This window comes from Notamacropus eugenii, chromosome 3 (assembly GCF_028372415.1).
Source record: "Notamacropus eugenii isolate mMacEug1 chromosome 3, mMacEug1.pri_v2, whole genome shotgun sequence".
Taxonomy (NCBI): Eukaryota; Metazoa; Chordata; class Mammalia; order Diprotodontia; family Macropodidae; genus Notamacropus; species Notamacropus eugenii.
This window is the reverse complement of record NC_092874.1, coordinates 132,742,091-132,750,938: the sequence shown is the minus strand read 5'-3', so window position 1 is coordinate 132,750,938 and position 8,848 is coordinate 132,742,091. Positions and strand designations below refer to the sequence as shown.

Below are 8,848 nucleotides of genomic sequence, written 5' to 3'. Positions count from 1 at the left end.
CTAACCAATAGTCATTTAGAACATTTCTTCATATGACTATAGATACCTTTAATTTATTTTTTGGAAAACTGCCTGTTCCTATCTTTTAACCATATAACAATTGAGGAATGACTTGCATTCTCATGTATGTGACTCAGTTCTCTACATATTTTAGAAATGAGGCCATTATCACAGAAATCAGGTGCAGAAATTCTTACCTAGTATTCTGCTTCCCTCCTAATCTTGATTGCATCAAATTTATTTGTGCAAAACTTTTCAATTTAATGTAATCAAAATTATCCATTTTTTACTTCATAATGTTTTCTATCTCTTGTTTAGTAAAAAATTTCACCATTCTCCATAAATCTGATACACTATTCCTTGCTCTACTAATTTGTTTATAGTATCATACCTAGATCATGTACCCATTTGGACTTTATTCTTGAGCAAGGTGTCAGGCATTGGTCTATACCCAGCTTCTGCCACACTGTTATCCAGTTTTCCCTGCAAATTTGTTGAACAATAAGGTCTTATCCCAGAAGCTAGGGTCCTTGGGTTTATCAAACAGTAGATTGCTATATCCATGGACTACTGTGTCTTGAACACCTAACCTATTCCATTGGTCTACCGCTTTATTTTTTTATCCAGTACCAAGTTATTTTGGTAATTGCTGCTTTATAATACAATTTGAGATGTAATAGGGCTAGGCCACCTTCCCTAGAATTTCTTTTCATTAGTTTCCTTGATATTTTAGAGATTTTGTTCTTCCAGATGAATTTTGATATTATGTTTTCTAGCTCTGGAGAATAATTATCTGAGGCCATACACCTAGGCCCCAATCCCCTGATCTTTCGTCCCAATTTCCTAGATCAACATGGCCTAAGGAACTCTATGTCCAGTTCTGGGTTCTTCTCTACCATGGTGCCCCAAGGGGACTCAAGCCCTGGCCCCCACAGCCAGAACCAGAACCAGAACCAGAGCCAGAGGCCCCCAAGAAGAAAAGCAAGGAGAAATATCTTTGGCATGACAAGCTTCCCTACACTTACCTGGCCTTGATACCCCTGATGATCCAGGCTGTTCTGGCCTGGAGGCTCAAACTGACCCAGATCATTCACCAGGTTCGAGCCCTGTTCTCCTTCTTCAAAGATGACTATGAAAGATGGAAGGATTTCATCTGGCACAACCTCTCCTCCAACTGATGCTTCCACAAGGTTCCCAAGGACCCAAAAAAGTCACAGGCCAAGGGGAATTTTTGGGCAGTGGACATGAGATAGATTCCTGCTGAGGCCCTTTAGTTGCAAAACACAGCTGTGGCCCATCAAAGGGAGAGAGGTGGCCATGGCAAAGCCTTCACCAAGGACCTGACCACCTATGTTCTCCATGACTGGCCTTACCGGCCCCCTAGCCCCAACCTAGCCAGTGACTCCTTCAGTATTAATTCCTTGCTTTGGGGGTATTCCAGAAGGGCCCCAGCCCCCATGGCCCTCCTCCTCCTCCTCTTCTTCCTCCTCTTCTACCTCAGAGCCAGTGTAGTGTCCTGGCCCCTGGGACCTTTCTCCAAGTCACAAGAAGGGTGTTTTGGGACCCATGGGACACCTATTTCTCCCCTGTCCTCTTTCTCCTCCCCCTCAGAGGGGAAACTCTGGCCACTCCAGCTCATCCCTCTCTTGCAGGGTACGTCAACCCAGGCAGGGCTGTTGGGAACCACAGCAGGGTCTCATCTCCCTCTTTCTCTCTCTTCTGAGCAAAGGCTCCTGGCATCTACTGTCCCTCCCTGCAATTCAGGGTACCTCAAGTCAAATGCAACTATCAGGAAGTACTAGGGTTCCCCTTTAGGGAAAGCTGTCCACATCATATTCTCCCATATCCATCCCAAATGTGGTGATGGTCCTAGGACCCCTACCTTGCCCACAATGTCTGCCCTCACCAGGCCCTTCCTACTGGGGGCTAGCACCTAAGGACACAGGTCCCTCTGGCTCTGTAGGGAACTTGGATATACTCTTCCAAGTAGTAACCCCTAACAAGAGCATGTATGATGGGTTGGTCACTCACCCCTTAGACCTGGTATCTCCTAACCCTAAGAGGTCTACTCCAGGTAGGTACACTACTCACCTGGTGTGAAGAAGCTGGACCAAGATCTCTCTCCCATTAATTCCTTATTTTCTTCCTCAAACTCCACCCTAACTTGAGTCCATATAAGGAAAGCAAAGGAGAGAAGACTTCACCTTGGGTGTTCCCAAACATCTTCAGACACATTTCCCAAGTCCCCAATTACAAACCAGTTGTTCCCATCCTTGAGGATTGCCCAATGACTTGTCACCTTATTATCATTTTTCTAATCAGTTGTAGGATTTAAAACCAGAAGAAGAAAAAAACTAGATCAAAGTGAGTCTTTTGAAAATTTTATTAGAACCACTTTCCTTTGTGGAATGATATTGCCATGGCTTCCCAGAGGGAGAGAGACAGCGAGAAAGAGACTCACTTTGTAGTTGGATCCTGGTTGGAGCCCAGGGGACAGTCCATTTGTCACAGAATCTTAGAACTGGGAAGGACCTTTGAGATCACAAGAGTTTAACACCCTAATTTTGCAGATTAAAAAAAAAAAATACAAGTTCACTGAAGGGAAGGAATTACTCAAGGTCAATCCAATGAGTTAGAGTCAAAATTGAGACCCCCCAACCCAATTTTCCCGACAGGACCTAGAGTTCTTTTCACTATCCCTGTCCCCCAATATCTTCAGTATACTCTTTCTTATCATGTTTTCCCTCTCCATCCATCAGCTCCTGTATGTTCTCCAGTTTATACTATCTCTATGCTGAAAGAAGAGTCTGGGAAACTGCTTATGGCCCCTCCCTTGGGCTTTGGGAGGGAGGAACTAGCACTTTTGTTCTGGGGGGCAGGGTTAGAGAAAAGGGATGTGAGTTGGTTGCTCCAGAGCCTCAGGTTTGCTGGGGGTCAGGGCACACAGGGATAGAGGCAATAAAGGACTGAGACTAAAAATAAAGAAAATAATTTTCTGATAGTTTGATTGGTATGGCACTAAATGAGTAAATTAATGTAGGTAGAATTGTCATTTTTATTATACTGGCTCAGCCCACCCATGAGCTGGTGATATTTTTCCACTTCCTTAGATCTGACTTTATTTGTGAGAAAAGTGTTTTGTAATTATCTTCATATAGTCCCTGGGTTTGTTTCAGCATGTAGACTCCCAAATATTTTATAGTTTCTACCTGACCTTTAAATGGGGCTTCTCATTCTATCTCTTGCTGTTGGGTTTTGTTAGTAATACATAGAAATGCAGAAGATTTGTGTGGGCTTATTTTGTAACCTGCAACTTTGCCGAAGTTGTTTATTATTTCCAGCAGATTTTTACTTGATTCTCTGGGATTCTCTGTGGAGGATAATAATGGCACCTATTACTCACAATTTTATGGGGATCAACTGAAATAATTAATAATCTGGTTACACTATGAGTTTTTAAAATACTGTGTAAATATCAATTATTAACAATAATCACTGTACAAGAAGAATACTCACAATGGAATGCACTTCAGTACTAAAATGATCTGCACATTGCATATTTTATATTTTTTTTGAGTCATGATGAATAATTTATTGTTATAGTCCTAATGCTAGTGCATATACACAGAATTTTATCAAAAGGAAAAGCTTATTATTTACCAGTAGCCTATTTATGGGTAATGAAGTACTTAAATAACATTGCAATGAAAATCAATTAATCATAAATATAATTTCATTGAATTCCATTATGTAAAAAAAAACAGCTATTATTTGAGTCAGGGTGGGGAAAAGATATTTTACCAATGCAAGAAACTTTGAGTGAGAGACATGTAACACTCATCACCATGGTTTATTGTATTTGTAATTCAATTTGCTATATAAATAAATCCATTGTATCACCAGAAGCTTTAGACTATATTTTACTGGTTTTATATATAATTTTTGCATAAATAAATATAAATGTTAACATATATTTATGTATTTATCCATTGTATCACCACAAGTTTTAGACTATATTGTTAGGTTGATGTGACAGATGAAAAAGAGCAGTAATGTCCACAAGTCAATAAAATATCAACATCTTGTACTCTGACATGATTCTCAGCTAATTATCTCCTGTATTAGGGTGGATTAGGAATTGAGCAATGCAAGAAAACAAAAATTGCCTCCAGTTCCTTGTAGATGTTAGTTGGTATTGTGAAAAGGAGCACTATTGTCTCTCTTTAATTGCCCAAGTGTTGCAGAAGATTAGAAGCAATTTCAAAAAGTAGCTAGATCTCAAACCATTTAGGGCTTCATAGACTATAGTCAATAGCTTAAACTGAACCTGAAATAAAATGGACAGCCACTATGAAATAACATCCATGCATCTCCTCTACCTCTCCAATATCAGCTATTTGTCTTTAAGGCACTTACAGAGACTTTACGTTACCTTTAAGTCAGAAAGTACTGACTTTCTTTCAGACTTCTGGCATATAGATATTTGCATATCCTCTGAACTCATATTTCTATAGTCTACTGTAATTTAGATAACTGTGCAAAGTTATACACAATTGCTCTCAAAGTTTCAGGTGGGAATTCTAGAAATTCTGGATTTCCTAGTATGTTTGGGGAAAGTTTTCAAACTAATGAAAATATGTCAAATAAAGTAAAAAAAGAGAAGAGTTTGCATTAGCCATGTCAATTTAGGCAATATGCTCTAAAAGAAGTCCTTTAAAACTAGTTTCTCTCCAATCATCTCCAATGGGCCCCACGCAGATTTTAGGCCATCATTAAATCATTAGCAAAGTCTTAAAAAAATTCTTGGCAAACCAGAATGAATATGAACATTCTCAAATAGATACAAGATAAATATTTATATTCATTTTCAGATCTTGTGCAAAGATACCAAGCTCTCCCTTCCATCTTTGTTGTTGTTGTTGACATATTCAAGAGACAGAAAAATGGAAAATTAAAGCAATTGTCTCAATGCATCAATTATTCTGGGTTTTTTTTCGTTTTATTCTACATTAGAAGCAAATTTGATAGAACTAATAAATAAATTATCCTTACTTCTCAATTTTATTGTTATGGATAGACATAGTTTGTCATTGTCTTCAGGAAAATAGGAGAATGAGTACCATTTAGATTATAACAACTGGATAATAGTATCATAGTTAAAGTTTAGAAGGCATCTTAGGATGCATCTAGAAGGCATCCATCTAGGCATGGAAACTGAAGCCCATATAGCTGAAGTATAACCACAGGAAAGTCAATCAACTTCTTAGCCCTTAGTTTCTTTAACCATAAAATAAATGGCAATTACAGTGCTCATGGAAGCTAGTTGTCGGGCCTTAATAGAGAACATGGCCTGGAGTCAGAAAGATTTGAGTTCAAATCTAAGAGAATTACTAGCTATGTGACCCAGAGTAAGTCATTTAACCTTTTCTGCCTCAGTTTCCTCATATACAAAATGAGCTGGAGAAGGAGATGGCAAATAACTCCAGTATCCTTGCATGAAAATTTCAAATGGGTTATGCAGTGTTGGACATGACTGAACAACACCAGCAAGGTTCACCTTAAAGGTTCCTTCTAGCTCTAAATCTGTAATCCTATGATGTTATAGGTGACTTGCTCAAAGTCATGCAGATAAGTGTTAGTCTGCATTTAATCCAAGATGATCTGACTCCAAATTGGAAAGTATCACACTGCCTTTGGTTTAGAGTTGATTTGATTATCAATCTGAAAATCAGTGAGGGCAAAATAAATGAATGACTAAAGGACAAATGTCTTGGCTTTGGTCTTGCCTGATGATCAAGTCAGGCATTGGTGGAGTACTGATCACTGGGCTCACTCATACTGTCTTTTCCAAGGTAGGCACAGGACTGGCAAATAAAAGGAGTCAAGAAATCCTTGTCACCTTCCATCTCTCTGTGCCCCCAACCCTCGTATCATTACTGAATTTTGTAAAAGAAGAGGACAAAAAGAAAAGAACATGGAAAAGAAGAAAGAGGCAAGAAGTGAAATCAAGAATGAATATTCAAGATAGGGATGTGTACGCACGTGCACTTGTCTGTGTGTGTGTGTGTGTGTGTGTGTGTGTGTGTGTGTGTGTATGTGTATGTGTATGTAAATAGGGGAATTAGGGAGATACCTTATTTCAACTAAAACCATGGTTTGTTTTGGAGTAATGCCCGAACCATAGGAACTTCAATCCTTGTTTCCAAATCCAATTAAAAGTTTCCTTTCCTTAGACCAATAGTGTCCAACTCAAACAGAAATGGTGACCACTAAACCACACGTAAGGATCCCTGTGGGCAGCATATTGACTCTGTTTTAAAATGCAGCATTATGTATTTAATTGTATTTTTCTTCATTCTGCTAAATATGTCCCAATTGCATTTTAATTTGGTTTGGCCTGTACTTGGGAATGTTACAAGATATATGCTCAATACCTCTAATCTAAACAGCACCAGTCCATATTGATCATCACTTATCCATGACTGCTAAAACATTTTATTATTACTGATGTAGTCATAGAGTTGAATGTGACCTTTGGGAACAGTTCAATATTCCCATTTTATATAGTAGGTGAGGATACTGAGGTATCAGAGTGACTGACTGACCTGATAAAGTTCACACCACTAGCTACTGGCACATGTGGGATTAGAACCAAATTTCCTCCAGTTAATCTATGATCCCATGCCCCAACAAAGCACTCTAAATGTCTGTAAGAGTTAACAACATGTATATTGGGAAAATACAATGTGTGCCTTGATTTGGGGAAAGCAGATTTCAGAGAAAATAAAAGTAAAGTTTAAGAGAGATTTTACATAGAATGTTGATCCAAAGGAACAGAATAAAATTTATTTCCTCTCAAAGAGGATTCAGATAACAACAACAACAAAGACAGAACTGTCTATAAAATCTATAAATACACTGGAAGGCTAAATTGACTAATGTACCATGATGGATAGAATGATAGACTTAAGGTCAGGAGTATATGGAGTGAAAATATCATTCTGATAATTACTAACTTTGTGATTATTGCTAAGTCACTTAATCTCTCTAAGTCTTGATTTTTCCATCTGTGAAACGAAGATAATACCAGCCCTGACCCATATGTAAAATAGTACATGAACAGACTCTATCTAACAAGAAATATGTATAGATAAGTGGAAGCACAGACAAGTAATGGAAAGAAAATACAAGGCAAAGTCCCAAAAGAATAATGTCTAAAGGATCAAAGGTCATTTTAATATGAAGCTTGCAAAAAATGTTAAAAAGAAAAAAAACATCTTTCATCATCTTGGAAGCAAGAGGAAGATCGAGAATGGACAATCATATTATATTGGATGAATGAGGTAGCAGATAGCAGATGACACAGAGACAACTCCTTTTTGGTTTCTATGTTCTATAATAAGGACAATAATCTTCCCACATAGATTGAAGATAGACTAAACATGATATAAAGAGACAGATGCTAGAGTAAACCAAGAGTGCAGCCTAGAGAGGAATGAGCCATGGCTAGCTTGATTGCTGTCCTTAAATGGAGATTCTGGGAGGGGCCATCCAATTGGAGGGAGAGGCCTCAGAATGTACTTCTAAGCATGTAAAATGCAGGGCTGAAGTAATCTAGGGCAGAGGTTTCTGGACTATGGTAGAAAAAATCTACAGGAGATTCAATAGAGGAGTGAGGATGTTGCAAGTATGATTACTTCATTAGGATTATTAAACTTTGAGGATCTGGGCAGAGGAGGTGCAAAGGTGGAGATGTTCAATATAGCCTAGTTTTCAGTTATGAGAAGATGGAGGCTCTTTATTTCTCCCTTTTTCCTTTTTCATCCCCTTCCTCCCCTTCCTTTCTTCTTCTTCTTCTTCTTCTTCTTCTTCTTCTTCTTCTTCTTCTCCTTCTTCTTCTTCTTCTTCTTCTTCTCCTTCTTCTTCTTCTTCTTCTTCTTCTTCTTCTTCTTCTTCTTCTTCTTCTTCCTGTTCTTTCTCCCTTCTTGTCCAACCTCTTATTCCTTTTTCTCCTCCTTCATTTGTGGTTAAAAAGTTTGATGAGAAATACTGGGGGCCTTCATCTGTCAGAATGTTTTTTTTTGTTTGTTTTTTTGTTTTGTTTTTGTGTTAGACCATTCTCTGTCTTATTTCTTATGAAGCCTTAAATCATTGAATGAGCACCATCTCAGTTGAACTGAGACCTGTTAAAGACCTTAATTTGAAAAGGACAAAGTTCTCCACTGCATCCTAGACCATCTCCAGCTTTCCTGATCTGGACAGTGGACCCAAATGGCTCTGGAAGAAAAAGTGAAACTAGTGACTTTACACAGCTCTTCCTCACTTAAATCCAGTTCACTTACATTCATGACATCACTTCCCAGATAGCATGTTCCTCTTCAAGAAAGAAAGACAAACAATAACCTCTGTAAGTAGGAGAAGAGCTACTCACTGTGGACTAAACTCTAACTGGTTAATTCTTTCTTTCTTTCTTCCTTCCTTCCTTCCTTTCTTTCCTTCCTTCTTTCTTTCTTCCTTTCATTCTTTCTTTTATTCTTCCTTCGTTCCTTCCTTCTCCTTCCCTTTCATCCTTCCTTCCTTCTTCCCTCCCTTACTTTCCTTCTTTTTTACTTTTCTTTCCTTCCATCCCTCCCTTCTTCCCTTCCTTCCTTCCTTCCTTCCTTCTTTCCTTCCTTTCTTTCCTGGCTTCTCTCACCCTTTATCCCTCCCTCTATCCCTTCCTCCATCTCTCTCTCTCTCTCTCTCTCTCTCTCTCTCTCTCTCTCTCTCTCTCTCTCTCTCTCTCTCTCTCTCTCTTCATTTCTTTCCGTTCCTTCTGTTCCCAAAGGGTATCACACCATCACTTTTA

At 38.7% G+C, this 8,848-nt stretch overlaps 1 pseudogene; it reads left to right on the top strand.

Annotated features, from left to right (window-relative positions):
• The first annotated feature begins 870 nt into the window (after nt 1-870).
• Nucleotides 871-2,100, top strand: LOC140531896 (forkhead box protein H1 pseudogene; annotated as a pseudogene).
• The last annotated feature ends 6,748 nt before the right edge of the window (nt 2,101-8,848 follow it).